The sequence below is a fragment of the Liolophura sinensis genome, chromosome 9 (genome assembly GCF_032854445.1).
Source record: "Liolophura sinensis isolate JHLJ2023 chromosome 9, CUHK_Ljap_v2, whole genome shotgun sequence".
NCBI lineage: Eukaryota > Metazoa > Mollusca > Polyplacophora > Chitonida > Chitonidae > Liolophura > Liolophura sinensis.
The window spans coordinates 30904916-30922769 of record NC_088303.1 but is presented as its reverse complement, the minus strand read 5'-3'; the positions used below and the strand labels follow the sequence as shown (position 1 = coordinate 30922769).

General features: G+C 39.5%; 1 protein-coding gene across 1 annotated transcript in view; it reads right to left on the bottom strand.

Annotated features, from left to right (window-relative positions):
- The window catches only part of LOC135475388 (G-protein coupled receptor dmsr-1-like), a 59188-nt gene extending 43438 nt beyond the window's left edge, over positions 1-15750 (bottom strand). Inside the window, exon 1 of the mRNA XM_064755258.1 lies at positions 15382-15750. The gene's annotated coding sequence lies outside the window, so the exon portion shown is untranslated. The remainder of the gene's footprint in view (positions 1-15381) is intronic.
- Between the last annotated feature and the right edge of the window lie 2104 nt (positions 15751-17854).

Here is a 17854-nt window from a genome sequence, read left to right as displayed (position 1 = left end):
AAATATCCTTAACTCAGTCTTGTCTATAACTAAAACGCTTTAAATTTCATCATCTTGGCCGTATGTGGCTCGCCTTTCATTTGAGCGAATACTTGTTTAAGTAATTAGCTATTCATGGTATTATATTATTTAAATAAATGAAATTTTCCCAATAAGAATAACCGAGCCTGCATAATCTTGTTGAGAAGTTTTCTAGTTAACAAAGTCAAGGTAACAATGTCGACTTACCACTTAGGCCAGTTTAAGACGAGGACAGCAGAATGATAAGTCGTTTCTCGGTGTGGAGCGACTCTATCGGACGACTGACTCAGTCTGCCGTACACCTTAAGGTGGCGTTCCCACGTGTCAGGACCGTCTGGTCCCCGCAGGTTCTCGCATGCAAAGTTTGCATTCACACCTCATCAATAACATACATAGACGTAGGTGTGATTTCCCTGCTGATTCTGTGGTTTCCGCTAGGAGTTTCAAACTCTGAAGTACTCAGGTTTTACCCAGAGTATGGATTGGCAGTGGACTGAAGAGTCTTGATATCAAAGAAATAGGTTTACTCCATGATGAAGAATTTCATTGCAAAAGTTTGTAGAATGCCTTTTTGTGTCCAACACAGTCATCAATACGTTTAAATATCCAATCAGAAGAGAGTTTAGTCTAAATTATTTTAGCACCTTGCCTTGGGCAAACCAAAGGCATTTGCCTCCTAAATTCCAACCACATGTCATTTATTTCTTACGCACGCAAATCGTAATGAAATTTATACATATCGATAATAAGTTAAATCAGGTAAAGTCACGTTCGTGTATGATGTTGACATAACCTGATGTTCACCATGGCAGGAAAACACATGCATTATGAGAGAATCATGGATTTTTCGACAATTGCGAAGAAGAAAAAATGTATCAACATAGGGATGTGTGAACTGTGTTGAACAATTATTGAGTAAAGACGTCATATGTATGCTCTGGCACGGTTGATACCAGAATATGATTACAGATTGCTTGACAATCCAATACTATCTGAGGAATCTTTCAATTTGCGTGCTAAACAAGGCGACGTTGTGTGATTTTAACTTTTGGTCACATTATCACGTATCGGTGGCACTTATATTTACCTCTTTATTGATTTGATTTATTTGCTTCATTGGAGTTTTACGCCGTGCTGAAGAATATTGCACTTATACGTCGGCGGCCAGTGTTATGGTGGGAGGAAATCGGGCAGAGCATAATGACCTGTATTACCGATTATAATCTGTATAGGACTCTGGGAAGAGTATAATGTAACGAAGTTAAACAGCAGATATCTAAAATATGTTTGTGGCAACTGGATTACATGTAACGCAGGGCGAGAACGTTTGCGCAATCCTGTTACACCTCTATGTGCTCTGTGCTGTAGAAAGTGGTATTGGCGATATTAACGATAAGTTAACCAACATCGAATTCATGTGATAACATCTTGAAAATCTTTTGTGCTGTCCAAGAGCAACATTGTGAAAGCATTAGTTAGGCTTAATGATGGAATATTTTGTCTCCACTTACAGCATGGAGATACGTGGCCAAAGTTGCAGTTATTATCCACAGAGCGACACAACGTATAGACTTGGAGCAGTGGATACCTCAGTGTGATTTCTTTTGAGAAAGACCAACGGTAAATCGAATCAAAGCAAGATAAATTGGCATATACCGGGAGTGACCAGCGGGTTATAATGAAAGCTTTAGAAGATGAACCTCCTGAAAAATTGATCCGGTGGGTGTATCGATGTCTCAGAGACCAGCTAAGAGAGTTCTCCGCTGATCTGGGAAATGCTATGAAAACAGCCGAGAAGTGTTGAGCCAGTCTGGCTATCCATCTATTAAGAGCTAACAAAACGATTGTGACCAAGAGAATAACGATCTAAATTGCCGCATGCCCAATATCAAAAATCCTGTCAGGGCAATGGTTGGCGGTCAGAGTTGTTGAGCTCTCCTCTACTGCACTGATAATTATGGTTATGTGTACATAAGCTGATGGCTTCAAGTTCCCCCTCCTCGGACCATTAAGTGGCCACGCCGCTTATAATCCAAATATGATATTTACGAGCCTATAATTGATTCCTTAGCCGAGCCGAGTTTACTTGATGGGATTTTGCCGTAAATAATCCAGTGCGTATTACTCATATCTTTTTCCACTGACTTTCTCGTCCGCGCTGTGATTCTCATTTTGGGTATGTACTTCAGAATGTGATTCTCAACCCAGGCTAATTGCATCTCGCTGACTCCAGTACAAAAGGCTAATAAATAAAAGAAAATTATATTGCTTCTTATGACATCCACAGTAATAGCGCTATTGAACAGCTGCTTGCCTGGTGTAGAATAAATTAAAGGATTTTGTAACATAAACGTTAAATGATTCTCAAATACCAACAAGGAATGCATCAAAAAATACGCCTGGTGAACACTGGAGGTAATATACTTCATAATCATAAATCAGAACCTTCTAAATGGCAATGTATCACGCTCCACAAACACACTGATGTGCTTTATCATTTACTGTAAACACAAGATTTTATCGTTCTACTTAGAATGCAAAACAGCAGTATATATGGAACAGGGAACATGTCCGTGTGACGTATTTCGGCTTTATCAAGACAATGCTTAGTTGCATTATTGCTAATAAATTAAAATAAATCACCTGGAATCTGTATTACTCCGCAGCGAAGTTTACAAGCTGTGTTTTATTTATTGCAAATCTGGAATACATATATTATATATTTGCATATCTCTGCCTCATAAGTTTAATGTACCGTCTTGTTTTCGAAGACAATCTGTTGTGTTCAGTTATTTATGGTCTATAAATTACCTTATCAGCTTCTACTTTGAAACTGTTATTTTGTGCCATTATAAGAGCGCAATGCCGGCTAAAAATGAACCAATGGGCGGCAGGGAAATCTTCATTTATTACTGGTAATAAATTCTGTAAGTCTGTATCCAAAATGAAAAACAACGATTTTAACAGTTTATGCTTTTCAAAATTAGGGCGACGAAATACATGGAATTTTTAGTATACGGACAAAATTGTTCTTTTGTTTCTTTTTTTGGGGGGGGGATAAGTTATTTTTACGAATAATATGAGGCAATGAAAGGTAAAACATGTTTGTTTGAGCTGCGGGGGCATAAAGGTTTTGAAATGAATATTCAAAATAAGGTCGTGCTGTCGTGCGGATTGAATCCAACGATTGGGGCGATTTTCTGTTTAATGACTGAACGTAGCACTTTAACTGGAGCTACGAATCTCATCTCATCTCATCAAAGGGAGCGAGTGAACATCTGCTGAACTAATCGGTTTCACTATTAGGATGAAAAGCTTAAAACATCCAGTCTTCCTGGAAATATTTCTGTTTATAGACATGTACATGAGTAATCGTCTAATGGTGGAGGGATCTCCGCGGCCCTGTTGATTAGCGCGCTGGCACAGCGTAATGACCCAGGAGTCTCTCACCAATGCGGTCACTGTGAGTCCAAGTCCAGCTCATGCTGGCTTCCTCTCCGGCCGTACGTGGAAAGGTTTACAGCAACGTGTGTTTCCCCCTATAATGCTGGTCGCCGTCGTATAAATGAAATATTTTTGAGAATAGCGTAAAACACCAAACAAATAAATAAATAAATCTAATGGTAGAGCAGTAGAAGTAGATCCGCATGGGTCAGGTACAATTAGAATTAAGCCGGTGGTGTAGGTTTCAGGCAACTTTATCCCAACACTTGTCTACAATTAAAGAGGAGACCAGATATTTTACCACAACCTATTTTATTTGCCCTATGTTATTGCTGTGTGTACACCAGGCGTAAAGATGACCACATTCATTCTGTAGAAACATTTAGTACAGGGTAAGTGCAAGTGCAATAATTAAATGTATTCAAAGAGAAAAATCTATTCAGATTTGTCTATGCTGGGAGATATAGCGTGACGAAGAGAATAATAATGGAATTAACCATTGTTTTTGTCAGCGTTCAATTATCTGTTATATATGGACTAAAAAGTGCTGTTAACTAGAAAACGGCGAAGGAGACTTCCGTCAAACAACATTGTACATGGGTGGTTGTTTTGTGTTGCAGATTGAAACTTCTCGATGTCGGCATTTTTTCTCTTCGCATTATTTTCATATGTGCAGAATAAGTAGATTTTTGTTACAAGCAAAATTCCATCGCTATGAAAGACATGGGCGACAGATATAAAATAAGAATATACGTGTATATGTGTATATTACGAGAAGGATATGTAAACACTGCTTAATGCTTTCAACGAATGTGGTCTTTTCATCTATAAACTGCTCAGTTACGGCCCAAACACTTGCATGCAGTCATGTTGGTAAATTTTTATTAATAATGACACATCTATTGTGACTGACTAAGTAGTGTATCTGAGTTCTTACAACTATTACCTCTCATCAACAATCTCAAGCAAAAAGTAAATAACTCAATGGAAGCCACAAATAAAAGCAAACATTAACATGTACTGGTACAGTAAATATCACTTGACATCCCTAGTCGTAGATTTAGTTCTAATTTTATGCCCAAAATGAAATTTGGCGTTTAACATCCGAGTTTATGTCACGCTGTAAGCTGCTCATGAATGGTGAATGAGTTTTACTGTAAAGGTTACCAGAAGACCCAGCGTCTGGGTGACATATCGGATTTACGGACTAATTAAATTGGTCTTGCCACTATAGGATACGTAGCTGGGATAAGATTTAAATGAAGGGCTTGTGCTGAAATTTGACAATCACTTCTCCATATTTATATGTCGACGAGACACAGCTGCCAATACCACAGGAGTGCTAACAAGAGACAATCCTGTTCTTCAATCCACCCAATTCTCCAGGATTAGTCCCGCCACAAACCGGATCGTTTCCTACCAATGTCGTTAAATATCCCATTTCTGGTCGGCTGTAAATCGAAACGGTGCTATTGGTGTTTGAGTGACCCGTTTTGTTTAACACGGGACAGTAATTGTGCCCGATCTGTCCTTCCAACGTTCGCTTCATTACGTCGAACACATCGGAATCCCGGGGACCGAACAGGCCCTTTTGGACAAGGGCTCGTCTGATAGCGATAATGGAGGATGAGCTAGTCGCAAAGGCTGTATAGTTCAACATACTCATGTGGGTGTTATGGGCGTGAAGATTGAGAGCACTGTATTGCGTTCCGAGACGTATTTCCAATGATGGATAGCGGCCTAGAATTCGCCTCCCCGATTAATTTAAGGTCGCGTCAGACACGCCGATGAACTCCATTTATAACTATGAGACGTCCATACAGAGTACGGTTATATTCCATTGTTAAGACGTGAAAGGCAAATTTAATCAGGTCGTCTATTAGAGATAATGCAATTGATAATGTCAAATCTATTGATTTCTACTGTGCAAAAATAAATCATTGTCTCAAGGTCGTTAAGAGCTGTTTCTTAACAGGAACGGGCTGTTTCTTCTCGGCATACACCGGCTGGTTAATCTCACACGAAGGGGACGTGTGCGGCTGGCACGGGGTCAGGTCGGTGCCATGTGGAATGTTACGTGAGAAATTAACACTAGACAAGGGAATTGATCAACGGAAGAAAGGAAGACAAAATCAATGATGCGTCGGCAAAATGGTGAGGGAAACTCAACATTGACATATGTACCAGAGGGTTATAGCTTATGCAACATCAACTCTCAGTCACATTGTGCATTTCTGGGATCGAGGGTTGAACCTAATTATTCATAGTGTTATCTGACTTTTAACAGATTTATTTTTAATTGATAAAGCAAAGAGCATTGAATAAAAGTATGCACATCAGTCTGTTGAACAAATACACCTCACTTATATACCATCCTTCAGCTAAACAAAAGGAGAGTCTATTTCTATAATCTTAATATTTCTATTATAAAAAAAACCGCAATGAAAGTCAAACTAACAAAGAAATAATTAGACCCCGGCTGCCAAGTCTGACTTTCTAATCTTTTTTAAGAATTTTAATTTCCTGTGCTATTTTTGGCTGATAGCAAACGCTTAAAAGGACTTTCTTTCTGATTGTGGCTTAATAATCTCTGTTCAGAGATGAGTTCGCTTCCTTACTTAAAAAAAATCTTTGAGAAATTTTGGATCCATGCGGTTTAATTGTAACTAAAGATATCTTTGGAGTCACGACATAACTTTCCTCGATATAGAATTTTCGTTATTGTCGTTGTCTGAACAAAAACATCTGTGTAAACAGCCTGGTAGCCGAAAAATAGTTCGAGCTAAGCTTGAATCTTCAACTTTAATAACGAAGGTCATTTTGAAATGATTGATTCAACATTCCTACATTAACTGACAGTTTATGCTATGTATTATACTGTTTTTGTTGCACTTGTATTCTGTAACAATTTGTCATCCGCTTTACATTTCTACATTCTGAAGGATCCCATTGTAAAGCGCATGATTGCAACCGCTGGTTTAAGACGCTCCAGTTTAATCCCGGTCATGGACACAGAGTTTCAAGATTCACTGCTCTCAGTGTTCGTGGGTCGGTACTGACAATAAGCGGTCGATTTAGCAGTCTTATGTGCGTTAAAAATGTAACTTTTACAGCAATATAATGAAAAAAAATTATAGGCCTGCCACGTGTGGTTTACCGTGGCCTACGCAGGTATCCTTAACCCATAAACTATGACCGCTATCTTAAACGTAAGGGTGTCTGAGTGTACTTAAACCGCAAACAAATATATAGATATGTATGAGCATAGCCCATAAAATTCGAAAGTTTAGTTATGAAAATCGACTACATGTTGCAAACAACATCTTATACGTGATGGCGATATTCTATAGTAACGTTCCATTACTGGAGTTATCGCAGCCGGTTAACTTTGCTGCGTCCAAACATGCAGATGTTGGGATTCCGCAAATCCGTGAATGCGCTTTAAGCAGTGAAATACAGAGGTTTTGGGTTATATAGACAGATAAGATCTAAACCTAATGACCTCCATTAATGATTGAAATGGATACCATGCCAGCCAGGCGCAGTGACCCCGGATCCTCTCACCCATGCGATCGCTGTGAGTTCTAGTCCAGCTCATGCTGGCCTCCTCTCCGGTCGTACATCGACGTGGGAAGGTTTCTCAGCAATCCGTGGCCTTGGGTTTCCCACTGGCTCTGACCGGTTTCCTCCCACAGTAATGCTGGTTGGCGTTGTATAAGTGAAACATTCTTGAGTACGGCGTAAAACACCAATCAAATAAATCGAGTAACAAGTCAACGTGATTCATTGAGACAAACAGCTATAAATGACGCAATGTTAAACGTTCTCAACTCACGAATATTACATAATTTTTGTTTTTTTTTCATTACGCCATATTTACAATCGGGTTGTTTACATTAAATTATATGTGGATGGTAAGTGCTATGGGAATGTATAAGGCAAATTGTCAACGTAATGCGCAGCATTTCGAGCATTGGCAACACACGTTCCTTTATTACTTACAAATGTTACATCGTGAGAATGTAATAACCTTTAGTCTCTGTTCTATAATAACAGTAGAAGACGCTTAACTCGCTCGCTGGCGACAAAGTACAACTCATACATCTGAGGGAAATCAGGAGAAAGCCCTGCTGTATTTGATAAATTGAACACGAGCGTTGATTTATAGGCCACACATTAGTTTTTATCGATGAAGCGGAGTGATGCGGAAAATTAACAGTAAAACTCTGTTACCATACATTGCATCAGTTGCACGATATACTGTAAATCAAAGAAGAAAGCATCTTAATATGGGTAGTCCAGCACCATGTATATGGATTTCAACTCGCTATCACATTCTGTACATCACAATATTAAAAGTACACTCAGGTCTAATTGACTCTATCCGTGGATATTTTTTCTGATAGTTGAGTTTGGGGAACAGTCCACGTAGATAGAAATTCTATCAGTATGTGTAAAAATGCTATATAGCTATGCATCACTCACATAGACTGTTCTTTGTGGTAATTGCTTCTATGCACCACATCATAAACAACTTCCTCCACACCTCATACATTCTTTAAAATCATATCTACGCCAATTAATTAAGCCAATCCTTAATGTCCCTCTCCAACAGAGGAATTAGCAAGGTTGCTAACGTTAAACAGAGCTGCATGTTTAGTGATAATAAAAGAACAAATAAATCAACTTTAAAGTTTTATTAAAGCTTTCACGCAATGCGTTGGCTTTCGAATAGGAAATATTCTATTAAAATTGTAAATTTACCCTATTTATACTGATTGCTTACTTTAACTGGTTTGATGTAGTGAACGTTAAATATTTGTAACTTTCATATATTATTCATATCTAAGCAGATCCTCTATTTGCAAGTAACTAGCTATTGCTCATAGAGTATATGCTGTATTATATTTGAGATTGAAAAACTAACTTTATTCCCAAAGGGGGAAATGGTCGTCTGACACTAATTTATTCCACGTTCATGTCCTGACTTTTTATTCGAACATTTCGCTTTGTTCTGAGAATAATGTTCGTGTACATCGGGTTAAGTCAATTACTGTCGACTGTTACATTAGTACTGCCTTCGTCCATAACGATTAAGTGATATACCGAGCAAGTTTCACACTCCCATTGCCTTCTCCGATTAAATGAAGTCTTTGTCACACTTCCGTCCTTCTCTTTCATCATTAAACACTTATTATCAGACTGTCCTTATTCACTCCGGTTTAATTTTTCAACTTAATTATCATAATGTCATAGCTCTCTCCGGTGAAGTAATTTATCAGCAATTGTCACACTGTCGTGGTCATTTTTGATTAGGCCATTTCACACCACTTGTCACGCCGCCATCGATCTTTACGGCCAAGTCATTTAATACCAACTGTCAACTGTTGCCATCGTCCTTTTTGGTTAAATAATTTAAATGTCAACTGGAGCACGTCTTCTTGATTTACTGTGTCATGAATACTAACTGTAACGCTTTTGTTGCTGGTTTGATTGAACTCCCTTTGTAATAAGCTTTAACCTCTAGCTGTTGATCTTCAGGAACAGATTTATTTATTTCTTTGCTTGGGGTCGATTCCACATTTCTGACTTAAGTCAAAATTTAAAATCTTTCCACAACGCGCAGTTTTTTATACTAAAAGTTGAAAGTTGGATACATATGGCTTAAAATAACATCGATGAGGTGGACAAAATTTTACTTGATAAAGCAGAAAAAAAAAGTTTTAAGATCGTAGCTCAAAATTTTTACTTAAGTCGGGAATGTCTTTGTGGAACTAGTCCCTGGTGCTTGACGCATTATGGTGGGAAGAAACCGTTCAGAGCCCGCAAGAAACTAACGACTATGCGCAGGTTGCTGTCAGACCTATAGGGGTATAGGTTGGACTTCGGCTATTTTAGCATACTTCTATTCGTGCATTATGTCCCCGGCGGGATATGGTTCTTGCCTTATGGGCTCTGATCTGATCTGGTACCCGAACTGACCTACATTGTATGTTAGATGAAAACTAGTTGAGTATGGCGCCAAACAACAATCAAGTTTTAGGTTGGTGTTTATATGAGAGTAAGATGCTTTATATGACAAAGAGAGCTATTCGGAACCTGTGGAAAAATACATTTCATTACTGTGTGTACATTTTAGTGACCTTAGAAAAATAAAGTAATCTTGGACAGTTTACCTGATGGTATTACAGGCACTAAAACGATCGAAGAACCCCACAGGTATTTTTTGCTTTGGATAAATCCGTCCCTGATGCCCCGAATATTCCTATTTAGTTCAAGCTCCAAGCCTGCTTAAGTATTTCATTTATCTTATCACAGAGGCAGGACAAATATTGTGCACTGATCGATTGGCTATATGGAGACAAAACTACCCCAATACACTGGCACGCCAGCAGTGATCAATGATCGAGAGCTGAGCTAACCCAGGTTTAGTAGGTTGATAGCGCAATGGATATACTATTGTCTTTTTACAGCCATGACAGAGAATTATCTGTGTAAGTGAAATGCTTCCCGACGATGCCTTACTGTTAACACTAAACAGACATGTTTTCGGCGCTATGTATTTTCCTAAAAAGAAGACATGCGTAAATAGGCTCTTTAACAAATAAGATTTTCAAGATGCTCACATTAAAGTTCATTGCTTCACACAACTCATACAATAACAAGCTTAAGATGGAAAGACCTAATTTTTCCTCGGAACCCAGCATTTGAAAATAGGACTGTCGAACTGCACGACACACTCTGAGAAAGGGCATGTGGTGAGTGTGTGCATAATCGCGGGGTTCCATTATTTATACGGAAGTATGACATTAGATAAATCAGATTCTGGGAAATTTGCAGACTGATGAAGTGTGGAGTGTGGAGATGTTTTTTTTATAACGTTTGTCAATAAAGCGGCGTGTGTTTTATCTATTACACAAATGTTCACAGCGTCATAGATCATTGTTTACCTAATTCAGCCTTGCAGTTGGTGTGCATGCAAATATAAATGATTACTTATCACTGATTACGAATGGAAAACACGAGTCCATTTACATGTATAAACTAACACACACGGCTGCTTTCGACAAATATGGTGATATTTATGCAGAATGTATTCACTTCTTTACTCTTGGCTCTTGCTTAATCGCATTACCACCTATTCGGTATATTTAAGAAGAACAAGGCATAGCGTTAGAAGCGAAAATCATTTTTTCCCTTCATTTGGTTCTTGTTTGCTATCTATGGCAAATCGATTAAAACAACTTCATTTGCTAGGTATAAAGAGATCTAAGAGTGTCGTACGAGGAAAGCTTAGAAATAGCCGGGGTCTGCATCGGGCTGTATATGACATCCTTGATGGATCACTAGGCATGATCCTTTGGCTTTTATTTAATTAGACCACAAAAACACAGCCCTGTGAATACTAAATGACAAGCTGTTGATGAAATGGAATTAGTGACCGTACCCAACAATATCTCAGCCTGGGTGATGGAAAGCAACTTTTAATTATACGCTCGTGAAATTTAGAAGAAAGTCATTGCAGGGAAAACTGGGTGCAATCGGACTAGTTTCAAGACAACAACAACGTCTGATTACTTGTTGCAAGGGTGAAGGTTTCGTGTGAAATAACGATCAATCAGAAATAGTTAAGGCGAATTCCTATATCCTTGCTGATCCTACCCAGATGAATTCTGAGAGCCAACTTTGTAACTTTGTCTGATCTCACTCAGGCCACTTGATGAAAATAAGTTTGGAAAAGATGTCGGCTTACGCAAGTGGAACTTATCCGTATTTGCACTGCGCTTGGCAAGGCATAAACGACAATCCATCAAAGAGTTAAATCAAGCAAAGGTAATATGCTAAGGTTTTTTTTTCACGACACGCAAGACTTAACAAAGAAGGTTTAGTAATTCAAAGGCGGTGTTTCTTATTTCATTTTTTTCTCTTTTACGTTCATGACACCTTCAATCTGTCTTGATACATTACCAGCTGTCCTCTTGTAATGTATCCAAAATTTACAGAATTCATGCGTAAATTTATTTAAAGATGACATCAAACCGTTAAATTTCTCTTCTTTTGCTCATCTTTTAGCTATTAGAAAACACGACATGCATATGGCTGTTTGGGTTATTATGAAAGCATTTTGAAGCATATTTTGTCGAGAGAAGTTTACAGTCAACATTTAATTTAAGGAGTGAGTTTGACGCATTAAAATGGACTTGGCGTATTTCATTCTTATGATGAAGAAGCTGTTACCGCTTCACTGCAGCTCTGTCGCTTCGTCGGCCTGTTGCGGCTTACACGAGGTGCTCTGCAACAAGGATGGCTGACTTTGTTTTCAAGATTTGCTCCCAGCCAAATGGAGCAATCCGGAGCATATGTTGACGTTGGCAACCCCAGACAAAGTTTCGCCGCCAGCGATGTCTCGACAGATTCTCTCTTGTTTCCAGATCCCTTCGTTCGTTCTGTCTCTCACGACTCCTGTTACGTCCGGTGCAATTTGTTTATAGCATTACCATGCCATGGCCGACTGACATTCAAACAGTTCATACATGTACAACTGCACTGGGGCTCAAACGCTGTGCATCGGTCTTATCTTTGATTAAGAACCTAGCCCGAACTCAACTTGCCATGTCGCATCACCAAAACATGTCTAACGTTTGTTTGAGCCACAGCATTAGAAGATCAGCACTGTCATTGTATCACGAAATTCAAACTCAGACTTTCCCCCCGTGTATCAAAATACGATGTACAACATTGTCGTATTTGCCTTGGCTTAACGGACGTCCACATACCTATGTTCGATAGCCAGTCTAATGGCTAGATCTACCATTACACTGTCGTACTTGCTTCTAGTTTAATTGCCTTTTTCCACACCGTTGTCGAATAACTAATGCTATGACTGTATCAGGTTAACAGATCCTTCATTTCGTTAAAATGAAAAGCCTGAACATGCGGCATGATCAGCCACATTGTATAGTTGTGCAGCACTACACATATCCAGACACTCAACGAACTAAAAACCTCAAAAGTACATAGTTCTCTATCTGTCTAAATCTCAATAACTACGATAAAATTCTCCTCGATGATTTTTTTTTGCTTATGTAGGTGACAAAACAACATTGTGAAAAGCATAAAAGAAGACAAGGCATAGTTATGCAAACAACGTTGAACAGGGCAAATCTCAGATTTAAACTAATTTTTGGAAAAAAATGCTACAGTTGCTTTCCAAATCAGGTGATCTGAAAATTATTTATTTTTTTGATTGGTGTTTTACGCGTGATCTAAAACAGTATTAATGCCATTTTGTATTCTACATATTTCTCACATGAAACGCAGCAATATTCATTAATGGCTGGTGACCCGGAAGCTGATATTATATTTGATAGTAACGCTTCCAGGTAGCTTCCGTATTTTAGGTGCTGCGTCTACTACCACTATTACGTAATTTAATATTTATGCGATTTTGTTAACCAGCAGAGACTGCAAAGCACAGATCTACCGTGTTGCTCATAAGGTGTCAACAAGCTTCGTTTTTGGAAAACAAGCTTGTATATTTTTAAAGGCTGGGCTGTCATTGAGTTGCACTGACCTATATGTGACGAGAAAACACCGTCGTGCCACACGAAACGCAGTCATCAGCCATTAGAAAAAACTTCTAATATTTCAGTGTTCCTTCGAAATAATGGCCATTTAGGTTCCAAGTTTCCACCACGGCTTATTGAGGTTATTCGGTTTATATTAAGTACAGAAGTGAAATGCCACATCGCGTTATAAGGTAGGGCTACACAAAAACTAAGCTCTTCATGTGCTTCCAATTTCCGCCGGGTTTTATATTTATTCATTTTTTGTATGGTTTCTAATCTATTAAACTTGACGTACTATTTTCTGATTCGCATATTCACGAGGATGTCATGATTTATTTTTTCTACGCGACAATTACTTAGTAGTCCAAAAGAAGATAGCACGACATGCACCGTACAAACCCGACATAGGTGCCGAGGATGTGGAATAAAACTATCAAAGAAGACTTCTTGGCGATTTGATTCACACGGAAATAATCGAAACATCAGGTCACCTGTAACAAATACAGTCAATGCCGGATCAAACCAAGGTTTCTCATTTATCATTGACCTTATGAAGATTTAGATTGATTTTGCCGACGAAAACATTGCATAAAGACCTCATAGGCCTTGCTGATTAAAATGTGGAAGGCACTGGGACTATAGTTTAGCACCATAATAACAGAAGACGGCTTAATTGCTTAAGGGCTAAACGGGCATAGAAAGTACAGGAGCATTACCATTTGAAACGGCACGCGGGTAGAAATGCTCGATCTGGGGCCATATACAAGCTGGGACAGCACACGACAGAGACTGAAGTGTTCCAGGAACAGTTCAGCTATAGACTGCCATACACATGTTATCCACTTATGTCCTTCTGAAATTTTCCCCGAAAGTCTGAATGATGAGATGTTATAAATCCAAGCTAGTGTCTCAGATTCCTCATGGATAGGCATGGATATTTGCTTTGGTGGTTGAAAAGTGCGTTTTATACTTGCCAGCCATATAAGTGCGTTTCAAATCAACCTTCTTGAGGCACATCTCCCAAAAAATCACATCAACTCTAACTAAAAAATATAGAGGTATGTCGGCCTGTCACAAATTTAATTTTTAACACATCATTAGCTTTTCTTTTTTGTTCCATACATTATATTCCAACCGCCCCTGCACATATCAGGTGTGGACATGCAGCTCTAATGGAGAGCTGAGCTGTACACCTACATTCACCACAATCCTAACGGTACCGGTAGCTAATTCGCAATCACACGGTCCGCAAGTGCTAACCGTTAAGTATAATTTATGACTTTTATCCATGGTAATGACGAAAGTACAAGAGCTTACCTGCGCAGTGTCAATTCCTCTCGGAATGTCGGCGGAATCAATGGGATTCGTGTTATAATGAGAGGGAGTTAGGATTGTCGACTGAGTTTCCACTCCATTAGGTCTCCCATTTACCCCAGCATCACTGACGACCCCTCAAGCATTATAAATGACATGGACACCTGGATAGTACTATGTAGATATAGTAACCTCAAACCATAGGGTGGTTAAATCTTGAAATCCTATAAACACTATGTTCCGTCTACTCCATGGGATTCTTGATGTTTATATAATCTACAAATTCACCGGTGGGCAGATAGCGCGCGCGTGTTTGCTCTGTGATTATATCAGCGGATAGACTACCCTCCCAGGGGCTGCAGGTAACTAGAAACCCATCTAACGGCAAATGCCCACGTTGTACATGAGCAGCAAATTGACTGGAAACTGTATCGTCTCAGCACCGCTATAGTCGATCTCGTCTCGCCTGTATTACTCTGGTAGCTTTGATGTGTTCCAGAGGGGATTGTGAACGATAAATCTCAGTCTTTAGTTCCTAGCCTTCCACAATATACGGATAATGGTGTAAACTGTCTCTCCACTGAATACACAAAATTGCCGCTTACTTGGCAGTTTAGAGCTATAGGCACCGATTTAAAGAGGAGTTATTGAGCGAGCTGCAAGCGCTAATGCTCCCTAAAATAGCTAAGCATGTCTTAGTGAGAAGATGTATTTTGCAGTTGCGTGAACGGCTCGTGTTAAAAAGTATGGGTAGGATTACACGAAAACATTTTCAAAATATTATATCTTTTGATGACATCAGCTCTTCTGGCAGACGTGAAAGATTTTACACACACACACACTAAAAAATAAAACAGAAGTACAAAATTCTGTTTAAAACTTTTGATAAGTTAAGGTAAGGATAAATCATATTGTTTACGATTCCACACCCAGGCCCATTCTTAATACCCAAGGCGAAAATATAGAAACGATTTCGAAACAGAAAACAAGGATTTGTCAACAGTAGTTACAAAGGAGAGATGGTGACACATACCTGGATCAGCAAAATTCGTCCTGGTCTCCAGCTGTAGGGTCCAATAGAGGCTGGAGTTGTAATTCGTGACGCACAAGCAACGGGCAAGTTTAACTCTCTCTAAAACGACAGTAATAGTTTCTCTGCCTCAAAAAGTCAGTAGACTCCGCGTATGCTCCATGGGGTTCCGCACAGAGATCAATAGCTGAGGAATATCCACTGCATAAAAATCTTATACTAATCAGGTTTCTTCCGTCTTGCGTCCGCTGGATTGTCAACTCAATAAGATTCTTCACGAAAAAGATAGAAAAAAATCTCTAGCAGTTCTTCCATATGCCGCTTCCAGGCTGGCCCTTTAATCAGGCATGCGAGGACATAATTGCTAGGACAGATCAATGACAGGCGATGCAGAGAAGAGCTGACAAAAGCTCATCTAACAAACAGTCCAATCGAGCCGGACTGCTACGGCTGAGAGTTGGCCGCTCTGTCGCCGTTCCAGGCCTGTGGAAAGAGAGCATTTGATGCGAAGCTTTTCAATTCCTCTGACAGAGGTGACGGCGTGGAAGATCTCCGATCGGGCGGCACTCTTAGGTTTGGTCCGCCTAGTGTCGGAGCAAAACCAAGACAATCCGCCTCGAGTGACGGGCCATAGAGGAAAGTAAGAGGCAGTATAAAAGGTGGCCACTGAACAATGCCGCGAGGGCCAAGAAGCAGCCAACAAAAAGTCGACGGCACGTGACCTGGTCTGATTTCATTGGTTGACTGGTGGAACTTTGGCGGCGAACAGTTGGGCCAGAGATCGTTCTGCAGAGTTGTCGTCGTCTATTCGTCTCTGGTCAATACCGTTTACTCGTGTTCCATGTAGTCTGTCCAGGACAGATATAGACTCGGTTCTGGCAAAAGTCCACTTTAATTGACCAATGACCAATTATCGCTAAACTGGAAGATGTTTGAGCCTCGAATATGGTTTAATCTTCTGACAAATAATTTAAATCATGGTTACATAGAAGACATTGTTGATGACGAGACTAATGTAATTACTGACCGAGTCTAATCACAATCCCCGAGAGACCAAGTCGTTTATATTTTCTTCACATGTACACCTTCAATGATTATGCTACGTACATTAAGGTCACTCTGTTCATTGTGTATGAATTCAAAGTTGTCTGTTACATTTGTAACGATGATGAAAGCACTAATTTGATGTTAGTGGCCGAAGCAGTAAGACAATTCTCCATATAAAATGTGGAATTCCAGCTCTCATTTTTCGACTGGGTTTGGTGACAATAGGCGATCCACCGCGTGACGAGGTCGTTTGAGGACTACGTGTCTTCCACCCATAGGAGGTGAAAGTCTGTAAGCAACGCGTGGGAAAGGCTGTCAGTAAAGGTTTATGGTTTAGCATGAATACTCCGGAATGCGCCATCCATAGCTCTGACACCACCTTTCCAGTGAAAAAATTATTGTCTATGTCACAGAAGGACGATGCAATGAAAAACAAATCAAATAAAAATCCCTGTGGTTTTACGAATAGACCGTCTGTTGTAGGTGTAATTAGTGCATGGTACCATACGAACTGTAGTCACCACCATGCACGAGCGAATCCATGCTGTGACACGCGATCTTCTTGTAGCCAAGTCATGTTATTTATGGCGTTTAGGGCGCATCAGTTGTTGCATTCATGAAACCGTCATAGAGGATTTACGCTACTCTTTATCTTTCCGCGTCGATACGGTCGTAAAATATGCCAGTAATTCATTGAATTACTGATATATAGGCAGCTCCCTTAGGCATAACAGACGATGTCGACGCTTGGCTTATCGTTAAGCCTTTTGATGGATGGTATAGTGCGGCACACCAAGATCTGTACTACATAATCCTTAGAGTTTAATAAAATAAGAGACTCATGACTATTGCGGTAAGAATTGCAGTTAGCAGTGTCGCCACACCCTTTTATAAAAGCTAAAAATGTAGCAACCGTTTTTTGACAAAGAGTAAGTTACCCACGTGTATTTCGAACCAGCCCCTAATATAGAATTGTCATCGTAGCACCTTGTATAAAATACAATGAGATGGGATGTTTTCTCTGTAGGTTTTATTACTGGAATGCATTATTTTGCTTGGGTTGGCTAATATCCGACTGAACCTGCATGTTGGTGTGTGAGTGAGTCATCTCAGTGCTAGTGTTCTTAGGTTAATGTACAATTTGTTTCCTTCAACGGTTTACGAATCAGACGCGATCTGTGTTTACGTTACCACAGATTAGATAAGGTGAACTGGATTCGATCACGCATGATTTATGGTCTATATAATGAAACTTTAGATACTGCACGTAACGTCTTATATTATCTTACATTAAGACGTTGAAGAGAATTGTCATATTTAGTACGAACAACGTCTTTCTTTACCGGCCGGTACATTAGAACTTCTCCTGACCTATCAACGTCAGTAAGTATGATGGATGATGCTCGTACTGTCCCTGAGTCTATCCCAG